Source organism: Balaenoptera musculus, chromosome 10, assembly GCF_009873245.2.
Source record: "Balaenoptera musculus isolate JJ_BM4_2016_0621 chromosome 10, mBalMus1.pri.v3, whole genome shotgun sequence".
NCBI classification, from domain to species: Eukaryota; Metazoa; Chordata; class Mammalia; order Artiodactyla; family Balaenopteridae; genus Balaenoptera; species Balaenoptera musculus.
Window position 1 is genome coordinate 13,841,726 of NC_045794.1, and position 18,891 is coordinate 13,860,616.

Here is an 18,891-nt window from a genome sequence, read left to right on the forward strand (position 1 = left end):
GCATTTCTAGTGCCTAGAGCAATACCTGTCATATATCAGGCACTCAATCAATATTTATCAAATGAATGAATAAATTAATAAATATTAAAATAGTAACAAATAAAATGTATCTTGCTTTTGGAAGATTTAGCAAAAGGAAGCAGAATCAGTTATAATTTAGGCATTATTCTAACCTTTTCAAGAGTACCTGTGTATTCGTTACCCATTGCTTACCCATTACTTCTAGCTAAACCTTAGTAAAGTACCTTGTACTCAAAGAAAAGATAAAATACTTACCATCAATAAATAGAGGGTAATTATTCAGCTACAGCTCAAACTCCATATGGACAACTCTCTCAAGTCAATTATTTATGTTCTAGAGAACAGCTGACTAAGAAAATTAATAGTCCTAAAATTGTTGATTTTTTAAGAATATTTATTGGAGTATAATTGCTTTACAATGTTGTGTTAGTTTCTGCTGTACAACAAAGTGAATCAGCTATATGTATACATATATCCCCATATCTCCTCCCTCTTGAGCCTCCCTCCCAGCGTCCCTATCCCACCCCTCTAGGTGGTCACAGAGCATCGAGCTGATCTCCCTGTGCTATGCAGCTGCTTCCCACTAGCCATCCATTTTACATTTGGTAGTGTATATATGTCAGTGCTATTCTCTCACTTCGTCCCAGCTTCCCCTTCCTCCCACCGTGTCCTCAAGTCCATTCTCTACATCTGCATCTTTATTCCTGCCCTGACACTAGGTTCATCACTACCATTTTTTTAGATTCCATATATGTGGGTTAGCATACGGTGTTTGTTTTTCTCTCTCGGACTTAGTTCACTCTGTATTACAGACTAAAAAAATTTTATTGACGTATAGTTGATCTACAGTGTTGTGTTAGTTTCTGATGTACAGCAAAATGATTCGGTTATACATGTATATATATTCTTTTTCATATTCTTTTCCACTGTTTTATTATAGGATATTAAATATAGTTCCCTGTGCTATACAGTAGGACCTTGTTGATCTGCTAATTACAAATGCCTAATTTATCCCTCCCCCACTCCCTTTCCCCTTTGGTAACCATAAGTTTGTTTTCTATGTTTGTGAGTTTGTTTCTGCTTTGTAAATAAGTCATTTGTATCATATTTTAGATTCCACATATAAGTAATATCATACGGTATTTGTCTTTCTCTTTCTGTATTACTTCACTTAGTATGATAAACTCTAGGTCCATCCATGTTGCTGCAAATGGCCTTATTTCATTTTTTTTTATAGCCGAGTAGTATTCCTGTGTGTGTGTGTGTGTGTGTGTGTGTGTATCTCACATCTTCTTTATTCATTCATCTGTCAGCGGATATCTAGGTTGTTTCCATGTCTTGGCTATTGTAAATAGTGCTGCAATGAACATTGGGGTGCATGTATCTTTTTGAATTAGAGTTTTCTTTGGATATATGCCCAGGAGTGAGATTGTAGGATCATATGGTAACTCTATTTTTAGTTTTTTAAGGAAACTCCATACTGATCTCTATAGTGGCTGCACTAATTTACATTCCCACCAACAGTGCAAGAGGGTTCCCTTTTCTCCACACCCTCTCCAGAATTTGTTATTTGTAGACTTTTTAACGATGGCCATTCTGACTGGTAATGAGGTGTACCTCATTGTAATTTTGATTTGTATTTCTATAATAATTAGTGATGCTGAGCATCTTTTCATGTACCTGTTGCCCAACTATATGTCTTCTTTGGAGAAGTGTCTAATTAGTTCTTCTGCCCATTTTTTGATTGGGTTAGTTTTTTTTTTTGTTATTGAGTTGTATGAACTGTTTGTATATTTTGGAAATTAATTCCTTTTTGGTTGCATCATTTGCAAATATTTTCTCCCATTCTGTAGATTGTCTTTTTGTTTTGTTTATGGTTTCCTCTGCTGTGCAAAAGCTTGTAAGTTTGATTAGGTCCATTTGTTTATTTTTGCTTTTATTTCTATTGCCTTGGGAGACTGACCTAAGAAAACATTGGTATGATTTTTGTCAGAGAATGTTTTACCTATGTTCTCTTCTAGGAGTTTTAGGGTGTCATGTCTTATATTAAAGTATTTAAGGCATTTTGAATTTATTTTTGTGTATAGTGTGAGGGTGTGTTCTAACTTCGTTGATTTACATGCAGCTGTCCAACTTTCCCAACACCACTTGCTAAAGAGACTGTCTTTTCCCCATTGTATATTCTTGCCTCCTTTGCTGAAGATTAATTGTCCATAGGTATATGGATTTATTTCTGGGCTCTCTATTCTGTCCCATTGATCTATATGTCTATTTTTGTGCCAATACCATGCTGTTGGATTACTGTAGCGTTGTAGTACAGTCTGAAGTCTGGGAGCGTTACGCCTCCAGCTTTGTTCTTTTTCCTCAGGATTGCTTTGGCAATTCTGAGTCTTTTATGGTTTCATATAAATTTTAGGATTATTTGTCTTAGTTCTGTGAAAAAAGTCATGGGTAATTTGATAAGGATCGCATTAAATCTGTAGATTGCTTTGGGTAGTATGGCCATTTTAACAATATTAATTCTTCCAATCCAAGAGCATGGGATATCTTTCCATTTCTTTGTATTATCTTCAATACAAGTGTTTCACCTCTTTGGTCAGGTTTATTCCTAAGTATTTTATTGCATTTAAAAAATGATATTTAAACACTTATATTCACATATGATACAATTTGTGTTTCACCAATTAACAAAAGAAGTTTCCCTTTTACCTTGGCTTCAGCAAAAAATGTATTATACTTCTCAGAAAAAAAAAAAAAAAGAACTCCAGGTTGGATCCTGCACACTATTGTCTTCTTTTAAAATAATATAACACTGCCCTATAGACATTGGTAGAATTTTTGAAGCAGTAATAGTCAGCTTTTAAATATTTTTAAAATGTACTAACAAAAATAAGACTTTCTAGTGTTTAAACAACACAATGGGACTTTATATTAAAGTTTAACTAGTTTATTGTTGTGTTTTATATTTTTTAAAAATGTGATTTGGGGTCTTGAACACTTTTAAAGGCTAGGGTAGCCTGTGTATTTAAAATAACAGTGGAACTAATTGTTACCATTAAGCAAAAGTTGCAAGTAACATGGACTCCTGGAGTTCAAAAGTGGGGAAGATTTCCTCCCTAAGGTCAGAAATATTCTCAAAGAGCAGTTGTGCACTTATCAGAGAATGTGAGTGTAGCTGATGCCAGCCTACACCCACTGTTCAGAGCCCTGAATGGTGGAATGCTGAGTAACTTGATTGGGCTCTTAAAACAAACAAACACAAAAGACACCGGACAATTACATACCTTGTGATTCCAAATGTAGCTTGCAGGCCCAATAACACAAAGCAAAAGAGTGGCAGGTGTTTTTACTTCCAAAACTCTTACAACTAGAGCTTTGGTGGGCAAGGTGTAATTAAAGTTCTACGTATTTTTTCCCTCTTAGCTTGACCAGTATAAAGTATTTAGTAAAATTATACTTGGTATATAAGTACTCAGTGCATTTTAATGATAAACCCATTTTGCTTAGGATGAAAGCAGGTACACATGTGGGTTCCAGACTTCTTCAGGCACACATGCTAACTCCACCATCTTATGTGATCTTGGGCAAATTATTTTACTTCTCTAAGTTTCTGTTTCCTTCACTTAAAATGGGTTTAATGATTGTAGCTCTTAGGTGTACTACCTCATAGAGCTATTTCATTAAATTACATAATCCATGTCAGTTTCTTAATATAATGCCTAGCATAAATTAAGACATCAATAAATTTTAGCTGTTGTTATCATTATAATTAACATACTATTCTTCACTTAACAGGCAATAGTTACCATTTGGTTAAATTCATCCTAAGCATAGAGACTTTTCTAAAACACTTAGCAATCTTTAAGTGAATTTGCTTATCTGTTATTATAAAAATTTTAAGTAGAACAATCTTCTTAAAGGACTTTATTATTGTTGTTTTTATTGGTATTATTTTGAAGATCCACTGATGAATTCAATTTCAGAGTTCCTTGCATTTAAATTTTGGTTGGAATGAGCTATTTGAATCTGGAGGACACAGTGTAGTTTATTCATGTAACCAAAGACTTTTGATTACATTCAAGAACAAACAAAACAAAACAAAAAGGAGCCACTGAACCCCCTTGAAGATCTTAGCTGTGCCTTAGAGTTACGAACATATTTATACCATAAAACTGTGGACTTTCATGGATTTTATGTTTGGACTACACTTTAGATTTACAGTTATGACTTTTGGTCATAGTTACAGTGTAATTCCTGAGCAAGAGTCTGCCTTGAGATTCTCACCATAGAGATAGGAGAGCAGCAAATCTCCACACTTAACAAAGGAACAGCTTTTGCACTGCAAAAGAGACCATCAACAAATGGAAAGGCAAACTACTGAATGGGAGAAAAAATTTGCAAATCACCTAATAAAGGGTTAACATGCAAAATATATAAGGAACTCATACAAATCAATAGCAAAAAATAAACAATCCAATAAAAAATGGGCAGAGAAACTGAATAAACATTTCTCCAAAGAAGACATACAAATGGCCAACAGGTACATGAAAAGGTGCTCAACATCACTAATCATCAGGGAAATGCAAATCAAAACCACAATGAAGTACCACTTTACACCTGTTAGAATGGCTATCATCAGAAAGACAAGAGATAACAAGTAATGGTGATGATGTAGAGAAACAGGAACCACTGTGCACTGTTGGGAAGATAAATTGGTGCAGCCACTCTGGAAACCAGTATGGAGATTCCTCAAAAAATTAAAAATAGAACTACCATATAATCCAGTAATTCTACTTCTGGGTACATATCTGCAGGAAGTGAAAACAGGATCTCAAAGGATCTGCACCCTCGAGTTCATGGCAGCATTATCCACAATAGCCAAGACATGGAAACAAACTAACTGGGGACAGATGAATAGATAAGCAAAATGTGGTACATATACACAGTGGAATTTTATTCAGCCATAAACTAAGAAGAAAATCCTGCCATTTTCGACAACATGAATGGACCTTGTGCATGTTATGCTAAATGAAATAAGTCAGACAGAGAAAGATGAATACTGCATGATCTCACTTATATGTGAAATCTAAAAGAAACAAGCTCATGGAAACAAAGTGTAGATGAGTGGTTGCCAAGGACAGGGATGGGAAGAGGGGTGGAAGGGGTGAAGATGGTCAAAGGGTGCAAACTTCTAGTTATAAGATGAATAAATTCTGGAGATATACATTATGGTAACTATAGTCAATACTGTATTGTATACTTGAAAGTGGCTAAGAGAGTAAATCTTAAGTCTTCTCACCACAAAGGAGAAATGGTAATTATGTGAGGTGATGGAAGTGTTAACTAACTGTACCTTGGTAATCATTTTGCAATATATAAGTGTATGAAATCATCACCTTGTACACCTTAAACTTGTACAACGTTATATGTCAACTGTATCTCAATAAAGCTGGAAAAAATAAAGGAAAGGCTTGATCAATGTTATATGTTTGTTTATTTCTTTGTTTTTTATATGTAATAACTGATTAAATAAGACTGAATGAGAACATAGCCTTTGGGCTTGTTTTCTACTATGTTTTCTAGAATTAATTTTTTCTTTTTATTGGAATTTCCTTTGGCTGAATTTATTTCAACAGCAGCAAAAAAAAATTTCCAAGTATAATTTCACCTATGGTTAAAATTTTCAACTTTCTGAAATTGATTAGACCTCCCTATTTGTCTTCTCAGAGAAAACAGAATCTTTAAAGCTTGTAGTGGAACGTTCTCTGTGCGAGGTTTCCCTTTTCATCATTTAATGTTATACTAAATCAATGATTTCTGACAAAGGTTTCTCTTGAGCAAGATAGTGATTAATTAAATATTTCTGGAGTAGTTCCAGTCAGACATTGATTCTTAAATTAATATAAAATAGGAGGTTCGATTGATTTAATAGCAGTTTAAAATTCCATATCTACATTATCATAAAATAAAGGTTAGAATTAAAATGTAAGAATTTGATACAAAAGCAAACATATAAAAACAACAACAATGACAGCAAAAATTAAGCTCTGTCCTCTGGATTTCCAGAATCATTAATTTTTTTAAAGAAGTGACTTGCTTAGGACCTTAGAAGGTGACCAGTATCAAGGCAAGCCTCTGTGAGCTCTTTGTGCTGTATAGAAAGATTTAATATTACTGTAATATTTTATTATTATTAAGACATTTGTCTCTATGGAAGACTGATCATCAAACACACATAAATATGCACACACAGACAGAAAAGTTGGGTTGTAACACCTATAAATGTGGGTCCCCAGTGGGTCCTCGCTTGAGACTTCTAGGATAAAAATACCTCCCAGCTAAACACACTGATGACCTGGAGCACTTGTGTGTGGGGACCACCCCTCTGGGGTTATTAGCAAGGGTCTAGATGAACTGTAGGGATATTGATGGCACCTGCAAGCCTATTTCAAGGCTGTTGGCTTATTTCTTAGTAGTGTCATCTCATAAGAACCCATCCTTACTCCTGCCTCATGGTTGTATGTCTCTCCATTCTTTCCTTCTTTAATTAAAAAAAAAAACAAAAACGGTATAATACTGACAAGTACAATGGATAATTATAACAAGCATGTGCCTACCTCCCAAAGTGATCGACTGTTATTTTTTTCTCATATTGGCTCCTTTTGAAACTTCCTACACTTCTCCTTAATAGCGTTCTTTACTGATCCCAGTGGAGTGGCAGCATTCAGGAAAAATAGCCTGGCACATGCAATGGCAGAATGCATGCCATCATTGTTATTAGAGAGATTCATGGAAATGGATTGCATCAGATTAAGGGAAATGCTTGTATTTTTAGGTTAGGCATTTGCAGGGCACAGATACAAGACATTTTTCCATTTATGACTTTTTTCATCGGGTAAGTGATATGTTGGTCTCAGAAAATAAGCTCTTAAACTTAATGTAGAGAACAGTCAGCTTAGGAAATAAGCATTTATCTAAATTAGTTGAGAGAGTACATGATGAGCATATCAGGTTTATGGAGGGAAGCAAATATCCTGGAACTTGACATGATACACTGTTTTCTAAAATTATAATGATTGAGGGACTCCCCTGGCGGTCTAATGGTTACGACTCTGTGCTTCCACTGCAGAGGGCTCAGGTTCGATCCCTGGTTAGGCGGCTAAGATCCTGCATGCCCCACGGTGTGGCCAAAAAAAAAAACACCCGGGTAATGATTGAGAAGTGATACATATGCTAAATTCTGTAATCCAGCACCACACAAAATCCCCCTCACCCCCACGACAGCTAATAACAAGTTTTCCTTGTCCAGAAAAAAGCACAGCCAGACAAGGTGCAAGCCAGTGGTAACTCTGTGAGACTCAATTTCCTTGTCTGTAAAATGAGAGGTTTAGGCTAACAATAAAACTTGACAAACTTTAGAAAGATGACTGAGACATCCTGCATGAAAGCTTCTTTTTAGCACTGATTGAGCTAAGCTGAAGGGGTGTGGCAGGTATTGAACTTAAAATGTGAGTCAAGATGCATTCGCCTTTACGGACTAGAAAGAGCCCTGGACTTTTTGTCTGAAAAAAGAGGGTTTGATGATGGCTTCGCAACTTTGGAAATTCAATCAAAAATATATTCTCTCAGAACCTTAATGTCTTCATCTGTAAAGAGAACAATTCCGTCTCAAGAAATTGTTGCTGGGCCTAAACTGTGTTATAAAGGTACTTTTGAATAAAAGGACATCGTTAATTATTAGATAAAGATATATTTACTTAAATAAAGGTAAGTCATATATTGCACTATAAACTTACTTTAAATTTATTTCATTTTAAAAACTTAATTTTGGAAAGCAAAAATTTCTTAATGCTGTAGCTCTGCCTGCTTAGTTATAAAAAAGAAAGAAAAGAAGGAATGAGGGAAGAAGGAAAGGAAGGAAGGGAGGAAACAATATGAGGAAACACAGAAACAAAGGGAAAGGAAAGGAAAGGAAAAGCTCTTATAATTCCCTCAAGTATCTTAGATCTGTAATGGGCAAAATTACACCTTTTAACATCAAAATGTAGAAAAAGTTCAAGAGAAACAAGACAAAGCTTATTAGGAAATTAAGTTTGTCCAAGAACTGATCCTTTTTCAATTGGGTCTCTTCTAAAAGGTCAAGATATATTGAAACACTGAGTACAATTTGCTCTATTGCAAGAACTTTTCTCAATATAACTCAGAATTTAGAAGATGCCAGCATTAAAATCAACAACAGCAACGCCATGTATAACTGTCCAAAACACAAATTTGTGTATGCAAAGTACCAGCAAATACTTTCACACACACACACACACACACACACACACAGAGTGAAGATAGTGAATAATTTTTTCACTCTTTTTTACATCCTCCATTAATATTGTTATTTTAACGTATCTCTAACTTTAGAAAATTAAAATCAATCATTTAGATGAAGATGTTTATCTTTAGGCATAGATGATAATTAAGCTTATAGACAATTATGAATACCTCATTTATCGAGAATAAATATGGTTTAATTGTGCCACTAAATTTGGAGCATATTCCAGGTCTAAGTTTGCATCTGCAGAAGAAATAAAATTCTCCTTAATTTTAAAGAAAAGTTAAAGAAAATAAAGTTTAAAATTATGTACTAACATAACATTTATATTTTTATTTCATTGGAGTACAAGAAAGTATTTTATATATGTACATGTATATGTATATGTGTACATATATGTGTATATATGTATATGTGTGTACACGTATATATAAATTCGTTTGTGATGACTCATATTCCAAAAGTTCTTTCACATGGAAAACAATTTACCTCCATGTGTAAGGCACTGTCTTAGGTGCTAATGATATAAAAAGTCCTTGATATCAATGTGCTGGGAGATACCACCTGTGCAAAATGAATTATGATTTGGTTAGGTAAATACTGCAATAGAAGTGTACATAGGGCCTAAGAGAACTCATGGTAGGTACTCCTAACCCAGACTCATGATGTCGGAGCTGACAGTTGACATATGAGTAGGAGTTGGCTGGGCCAATAGGGCAGTGCTTTAGGGCAGTGCTTGTGTAAACAGGAAAGAGACATTTTCTAGGCAGAGAGAACAGCAAGTTTGAGCTTCATACATTCCATGAATCCCTTTCTGACTCCTATCTACTTACCCAACTCCATAAAGGAGCAGTCTTGATTTTATCCCTCAGTTTTCCAGATTTGCTCTCTTTGAACATAAGCTTCACTTCTGTATCCTCAGTGCCTGGTACAGGACTTGACATTTAACAAAGAAAGAGGAGGCAACCTGGTATAATGGCAAGAACATCGAATGTGAGGTCAAATCTTAGTTTGAATTCCATATTTGGCACTTACTAGAATGACATAGGGTGAGTTATATAATGTTTTGAGATTCAGTTTCCTCGTCTGTAAGATGGGGATAATAGTATCTCCCCTTGAAAGGTGTTATGACGAGTAACTTAGATAATAAATATAAAATATGCATTAAAATGTCTGTTTTAGAATGAATATTCAATATGGGATAGCTGTAGAGATGTTTAGTTATCTTACCAATAAATGTTCTACACTTCCACTTTAATAAAGAACCCAAAGTTTCCAGTTGAGCATATAATCTTCTGAAATTATGGTTGTTTCCCAACCTACCTTAGGTCTTAGGAATGATAATGTGAATAAATTCTGGCCAGTGGGAGATGTGGGAGAAAGCAATTTTTATTTCTTCCTGCTAATTGGAATATGGACATAGTGGCTGGAAATTAAGGAACAATTTTAGACCATAAAATGGGTGGTAGAGTTTTAAGAAAAAGGGGGTGTAAATCCTTTATTTCATCGTTCGCCATAGGAGCCCTCAAAACCCTACTTCTGAACTTTTGCTTTGGAGAATAAAACTGTGTTAATTTGGCTTTCCTGATTCTGACTAATAGAGTGGTGGCGGTAGTAGTTAGTAGTAGTAGCAGAAACAGCAGTGGCAGCCAGAGTAGTCATTAGCAATAGTGGTAATAGTAATATTGGGGGTAATTGAAGGTTCAGATGTCTAGGGCTCTGAGAGAGTGTAGTACAGTTTGCTAGGGCTAGAATGAGGATAGAGTAGAGGGAGAGAGTCAAATGAAACCTAGCAATTCATGTTAAGGACTATGGATTTTAACCATTATTTCATTTTAAGCAGGAGTATAAAATTTTCAAATTTCATTTGACATAGCTCACTCTACCCAGGGGTGAAAAAGATTAATAAGCATTCTGTTCTGGGATGGGGAGGCTGGATTCAGGGAGTCCAGTTAGCAGGTTCACTCAGACATTCAAAAGAGAGATGCTGATGGTCTAAACAGAGGCGGTGCTTGTAGGCATGCATATGGGCAGCTGGTCCAAGATACCTTTCGAAGACAGATTGTGTAAAGGACTGGTGACTCTTTGGATGACTTGAATGAATTGAGCAGAGGAGGGAAGAACAACCCTCAGTTTCTGAGCTTCGGAATTATAGGTAGGGTGTATATTTGGGATACAAGATGATTCCTGTTTTGGAAATTCCCAGAAGGGTACCTGAGGAACATTCATTTTGAGATGTGTAGTAGGCATTTAGGCATTTATCACCACTACCACTACCACAATTACCATCATCATAATCCTTGTTATCATCCAAACCAAATTATTATGGGAATGTTTAAGTAAATCCTTTGCACAGACGTAAAAAATAGAAATATTTTCTAGATATGTGTGGTGTTATTATTTTTTACAATACATTTGGTTAGTTTTAGAGGGATGACATGCTATAGTAACAGAGAACACTATAGTCAACAAGACACTCATTAATTTATTTACACAGAATTTTAATTTGGTAGAAAAATTAAAGGATTTCCATTTTTTCTACACATCAGCTATGTAATTTTGGGCAAATAACAATTTCCTTATCTGTAAAATAGGCATGCTGATTCCCACCCTAAAAATTATTGGTAAAAATCATTGAAATGTTTCATAAAGTGTAGACGTCCTATATATGCATTTATTTATTTGCTTATTTATTTATATAATCTTTACCATGTCATTTTAAGCACATTTGTAATATTTTTTAAACCTCTATTTGCTACATTTTAAGATGGTACAAGATGATATCTATGGTTCTATAACTCTATGATTTTCTGATTTAGCTTAACATTTTAAGACTCAGTTTTTCGTTGTCCAGAGTTGTTTTTGTTAAGTTTTTTTTTTAATTATAGAAAATAATTACTCAAATTACTTCAAGTAAAAAGGAGTTGAATAAAAGGATACATATATTGACACAAATGAACCTATCTACAAAACAGAAACAGACTCACAGACATAGAGAAGAGACTTGTGGTTGCCAAGGGGGAGGGGTTTGGGGGGGGGGTGGATTGGGAGTTTGGGGTTAGCAGATGCAAACTATTATATATAGGATGGATAAACAACAAGGTCCTACTGTATAGCACAGGGAACTATATTCAATATCTTGTGATAAACTATAATGGAAAAGAATATAAAAAAAGAATGGATACATACGTATAACTGAATCACTTTGCTGTACAGCAGAAACTGACACAATGTTGTAAATCAACTATACTTCAATAAAAATTTTAAAAGTGTCACATATACTGGAATGTGAAAACAGATGTCGTCAGGAAATAAAGCAACCATTCTTCCCATACTTTTTCCAGGGTCTACAAAGCCATGCTCATGCTCTGTTCCTTTGTCTCTCTTTCCCTCTCTTTCAGATTCCACATTTCTATTTCATTTTCCTCTGAAGACCAACTTCTCTATTTAGTCATTGTTTCTATTGTTTCATAATTTAAACTTGCAAATGGATCTTGACTTCTTGTGGCCTCAACTCAGCCTCTTCCCATTCTTGTTTTATTATTTTGACCAAACGTAATACAAAACGTATCACCTGACTCTCAGCAGAGCCTTGGTAGCAGACCCTCCTTCAGAAGTGAGCAAGGATCATCTCTCTTAAGTATTGTTGCATCATCAAAATTTTTTCAAGCAGAACAAAAACATAAGGAAGTTAGCAAGATGAGTTTGGCTACTCCCTTACTTATTTTGGCCATTGAGTAGAGACCCATACTTTATCATGACAACCTGGAATTATGTAAGCCAGGGAACAAAACTGCTCCAAAATACAGGGAAATGACAGATGAAAAATAGTGTTGAATGAGGGTTGGAATTTAAGCATTGGCAGAATGAATAGAAGGGGCAGAAAATAGTTCTAAAGAGAATATTATAAAAATAGTACTTCTTGAAATAATGTTTTTTTCTAGTCAACATAGGAATAAAAACCCAAAACACTAGTTTATGAAACATACCAAAAACAAAATAAAACTTATTGCCCGATTACCAATAACCTGAGAATGGCGAGTACTTCGTTGCCATTAGGTCTAGGTTTTCCTCAAAACCCTTCTTCAGAACTAGTAGCTTATACTTTGGTAATATAATATTGAAGACCAGACAGTTAGTGTCTTAATAGATTAAAATTAAGTTTTAGACATATCTCCATTTACTCTCCTTCATTTCATCCCCCTGAAATATTTCTAGTAAGCACCAAATAACATAATTAATCTTTCATAATCCAGTTAGTATTTTAACAAAAGTCTTATGTTTCATTGACATTTTGGTGGTTGCTTCTTGAGTTTAATGATAGAACACAGAAAGAAATCTACTATAATTTTATTTGGCATCTGTTGTCAAAATTATTTTCAACACTCTATTAGTCACTAAAATATCAGAATCTATCTCTTATTTAGCTCTACAATTTTCTTAATCCCTAGGTTCACATTTACCCTAATATACCTTTTTACCCCGATTTCTCAAAAATCTAGTCCAATTCAATAAAAAGGATAAAGGGACTCGGATCCAATACACAGCTAATAAATGCATGGCTCTTGCCATGTTAATAAAATGCAAAATAAGAAAAACACCAAGAAAACAAATTATTAGTTTCATTTTTACAAAACTTAAGCTTCCAGAGGACAAGAATGTTGTCTAATGTATATAGAATGTTGTGCACTGTTGGCAGTTGGATGTTAAAACTCAATATTTACAAGTGGAACATAATTTACTGAGCCATGCCAATGCACAAGCAAATGGAATGTATTGAATATCTTGGGATTACTGAAATGCACTTTGATTTTATGCAACATCTTGTTAACTTTATCTGTTTTTCATAGCTCTTTTCCATTAGAGGGAGGGAGAGGGGAAAATTGGATCAAGGTCCTGGATTTTAACACGAGGCATCAACACTATGCAAAAAATCAAAGACACATTAATAAACTACATATTACCTCCCACTGCTCTCTGGCTACCAGGCACACACAGTTCTTTCCACTGGACTCCTAAGAGGGCCTTCAATAAAGTGAAGCTGTGAGTTTGACATTTCTCTTGCTTGCTGCCAGGAAATTCTAAATTGAGTCCCAGTTGTTTTTCAGATTAATCCACTGGAGAGAACAGAATCTGAACACAGTATTTTACAACTTTTTGAAAATTCATTTAGGCTAAATTTAGGTTTGAGTACATGTATATAGAGCTAATTATGAGACACTCCTCTCACACCAAGGACACACTAGTAACATGGCTGTTAAAAAGACGAGGTAGGCATTTTTAATTCGTAAGAGCAAATTTTCTGTGAATAATAGAAACCAAGTGTTTATAAAAAAAAAAAAAACCCAAACATACTATGTTTCAAAAACTGCTCTGCTTACAAAAATTCACCTATTTCCTCTCTGAAAATCATAAAAGAGAGAAAAACATCTAGTAATAGTTTAGCTATTTGTGTTACACCTAGGAAGAAAAGAGTACTTTTTATGAAGTCTTACTCAATGAGACTTGATGCTTTGTTGGAGTCTTCATGTGTAAGTCAACCAGCTAAATGCACAACAAGGTACGTTTTAAAATCAAAAGATGCTAGTGATTTCCATATTTGCTTTCTGATCTTTCCCAACACACTCTGGGAAGGCTCCCCAAGAAGGGCACCTCGATATCTTCCCTGGCGAAGAATGCAGTGGGTTTATTCCCTGGAAACGCGCTGCATGAAACACATTACACCTGGGCAATTCCTATTGCTAGAAATTGAATGGAATTGCACTTCCAGGCTTTTTAAGAGCTTATTTGGTGCTTCACATGAGACTTTATTAAAAATAGCGCAGCTCTCAAAAACCTTTTAAGGCACCGGATGCTTTTTAAAAATCTAATAAATATGGATGGCTGATTAAGGAATGTATTTTATATACTGTATGTTAATGCTGTTTTTTCCCTTCATTTTCCATCTTTCTTTTCCCTTGCCTTTTCTGAGAGCTTCAAGTAATAAACTAACTTTTTAAAAGGGTCTACTATTATCTGTACCACAAATTCCCTCATCCTAGTGGGAACTCCATCCTCCCTTTGCCCTACTCTAACAATAAATAGCAGTTTCAATTTACTGAGAACTCACCAAAAAACAGGCCAGATTTATTCTCCCAGCAGCCTTTCAGGTAGATATTCTCCCCAGTTTATGGAGTAGAAACTGTGGTTCAGAAGATTTAATAATTTGCTCAGTATCACAAATCTAGTAGGTGGCAACGCCAATGCTTACAAATATTCTTCTGGTGCTTATAGTTATTGGTGTGGTGATAATTAGTGATGTTAGGTGTTATGCAAAGTAGTTTTTGTACATTTTCTTTTTCAATCCTGACTTGACTGTATGAGTCTTACATTCTGATTCCAAAGTTGGTGCTTTTCCCCTTAGATACAATCAAAGCCAACCAATGAAGTGTTTTGTGAAGCAACACTAAGGTGACCAAACAATGGGAATAAAGGATGATAACCCTTACTATGGACTTAGTGTTTTATCTAGGGTTCTGCAAACAAAGAAAAATTTTCCTCTCCAGCTATTGATTCCAGAAGATTCCATATCATTCTCTTTTTCCCCAGCCAATTCCAAGTTTAGATGCTTATAATGAGAAACTTCCTTGCGAAACTATCATTCTAAGAAAAATTGTGGTTATTTTTTTGTTTTTTTTGTCTTCAGCTCAGAATTCTTGGGCAGAAAATGGAAGAGTCAATAAAGTGACAAGTGGAACGATTTGAGCAAAGTAGCACTGGAGCTCTTGGAAACCCACATGCACTGGAAAGCATGCAAAGGGAGCTCAGCCAGGCTTCCCGGGTGGACCGATAGTCAGGTTTTCCGGAATTGTACTTGTCTGGAGGGGTGCTCAGTGCACAGAAAATTCTGTTTCTCAGTTTAACTGTTTATTAAATGGGAGTGGGAGGTGTATGATCAATGTCTTAAAATATCTACGTAGGTGATAAATCACAGAAAGTGATTATCTTTTAAAATACACACTCCATATAGTTCACCATTTTGTAATCTATTAAATATAATTCAACTTAAAAGTCTATTTTATACTTTCATGCGAAAAAAGTAAGAAAACAAAAGCTTACATGGAAGCTTATTCCTAAACAGAATGCTGCTATAATTTTAGAGGTGCTAGAATACAGATAGTTTATACAGAAAAATTCCAAAATGCATTATAAATTAGAACTTATACTCAATAAAATCTTTTATTAAATAAAACATTTATTTATACATGGACAACAATTATTTTAAGTTTATAGAAATTAGCTATAACTTTGTATATGTAATTTGTCGAATGATTCCCTGTAGGTCATCAGGAAGTAGTTTAAAGTCCCTTTTAGAGAAAGATTTTTTTAGATAGAATTTTTGTTTCTGAGGTGACATGGTCTCATGTGGTTGCAGATTTCATAGCTCTCATCTCTTTGGATATATCCATGGGATAAAAGGACAACTTCTACATCTTCTGACAGCAGACTTCATTAAATGCTCACTGTCTCACATAGGGACCGATTGTTTAAGGCAGGACGGTAATATAACCTTTGGAAGATTGGGTCTTGTTATCTGTTTTACAACAGTCTCTTGAAAATTATTTTGGTCAATTCTTTGTCCTTATTACATCACTGACTAAAAGAATAAGCTCCTCTGCTCTGTACATTTCTCTTGATCTATGAAGGCATTTATGTATATGACTGAATATTTAATTATAAAAATATACCAAAGCACATACTAACAAACTGATAATTTATTTTTCTGCTTAGTAAAATTGAATTTTATTAGATGTTTTTAGTTTTTGTTTTTCTTGACACCATCCTCTTAAAAGACAGACCATTAAGAAAAACAAAAACAAACTGAGGCAACTATGTCTTGTCAGAAAATTTTCTTCTGCTAAGATATTTTTCTTTAGAAAAAAAAATAGCCTTATTAACATGTGTCAATTGGAGAGATACTCTGAATTTGTGAAAAATCTGAATTACGGAACATTTTTAAAGACAAGCAAAGCATCAAGAAGCCATGGTGCTCTCAACAGAGGACAATGAATAAGAATATGCATACATATACATATATATGTATATATATAATTTTTTCAGGTACACTAGGAACAATGTAACTAGCAGAAAATATTTATGCAAATTTCTACATTGAGAAAGTAATGAAGGTTATTTTTAAGACATGACAATCCTTGGTGTTTCTATTCCTTTTAATTCTCTAGTTGTTTCTTTATTATATCATCTGCTTATTCTACTGAGCAAACACTACCAGAACCAAATTTATAGAAAAAAATCATAGAAGAGAAAAAGGAAGTTTTATTTTTTTTCAGAAATTGGAAAAATGAGAAGCAACAGTTTTAATTTTAAGACTATCTTACCTTAATTCAAGTTTTAGAAAATTAGCATTTCATGACAATGTAGATTTAAAGCAATTAGCCAAAAATCAGTTATAAATATGTTATGAAATAGAAACTCCTTTGGGAATGTGATCTAAAGTATAAATAAAGAGAATTGGAAAATGTCATAAGAATAGTCACTATTTTTCCTTGAAATCCATGCTTACCTATATCATCTCACTAAATCCAGTCAGTTACCCAGCAAGATGGGCATTTGGAGTCTCATTTTATAGTCAAGTAAACTGAGGCTCAGATAAATTAAAGTCCCTACAAACATTTAAATTTTTATAACAGGTCATTCATATATTAAGTAGTAGAATGAGAATCTGAAGAGATTTTAGACAGGATAACATGAGAGATTAGAATCCATTTAATAAGCTAAATAGAATTGATGGTGTTTCAAATAGGTAGAACTTAAAAATTGTTTACAGACTGCATAAATGCTTATGAATCTCCAAAATGTTCATTTAAAACCTTTCAACCAAAAATCTTCCTAACTATAGTTGACAAAAAGATCCTTAGAGATCTGATAACATTATTAATGAAATATAAACTGCTAATTCTATAGTTCTAGGCTGTCTATTAATTTCCCATTGACTGTAATTGAATATTTCACCATTAAATGTGGGATCAGAATTTTAGATTCTGTCTATCTTCCTAGTGTGGAATCATGATAATGACAATACTGTAGATTGTGCCCATTACCTTGATTTATATGTCCCTTTTATTATTTAACTAAAATTAGTAATTAAAAAACAGACAATAAGATGTTCTACCAAACATTCAAAGAAGAATTAATACCAAACCTTCCCAAACTCTTCCAAAAAATAGAAGAGGTGGGAGCTCTTCCAACTCATTTTACAAGGCCATCATTACCTTGATACCAAAACCAGACAAAGATGCCAAAGAAAAGAAAATTACAGGCGAAATTCACTGATAAACATAGATGCAAAATGCTCAACAAAATATTAACAAATCAAACTTAACAATACATTAAAATGATCATATACCATGATTGAGTGGGATTTATTCCAGGGATGCAAGGCTTGTTCAACAGCCACAAAATCAGCTGATATGATACATCACATTAACAAACTGAAGGATAAAAATTATATGATCATTTCAATAGATGCAGAAAAAGCATCTGACAAAATGCAACATCAATTTACGATAAAAACTTTCAACAAAATGGGTATATAGAAAACATACCTCAACATGACAAAGGTCATATATGATAAGCCCACAGCTAACATTGTGCTCAATGATGAAAACCTGGAAGATTTTCCTCTAAGACCAGGAACAAGACAAGCATGCCCACTCTAGCCACTTTTTACTCAACAGAGTATTGGAAGTCCTAGACAGAGAAATTAGGTAAAAGAAAGCAAAAAAAATGTTTTTCTTTCTTCCAAATTGGAAAGAAGGAAGCAAAATTGTCACTATTTGCAGAAGACATCACATTATATACAGAAAAATCTAAAGATTCCATAAAAAACTATTAGAACTAACAAACAAATTCAGTAATGTTGCAGAATACAAATCAATACAAAAACCTCTTATATTTTTATACACTAATAATGCACTATCGGAAAGAGAAATTTAAAAAAATATCCCATTTACAACTGCATCAAAAGAATAAAATACCTTGGAATAAATTTAACCAAAGTGAAAGACCTGTATACTGGAAATAATAAGGCATTAAGAAAAGGAATTGAAGAAGATAAATGAATGAAAAATATTCCATGCTCATGAATTGGAAGAATCAGTATTGTTAAAATGTCCATATTACCCAAAGCAATCCACATATTCAATGCAATCCCTATCAAAATTCCAATGTCATTTTTCACAGAAATAGAACAAATATCCTTAAAATTTACATGGAAATGTAAGAGACCCTAAATAGCCAAAGCAATCTTGAGAAAGAAGAACAAAGCTGGAGGCATCACACTCCCTGATTTCAAACTCTACTACAAAGCTATAGTAATTAAAACAGTATGGTATTGGCATAAAAACAGACACATTGATCAGTGGAATAGAATAGGGAGCCCAGAAATCCATGCACATATGGTCAATTAATTTACAATAAAGGAGCCAAGAATATAGAACAAAGAAAGAATAATCCTTTCAATAAATGGTGTTGGGAAAACTGGAGAG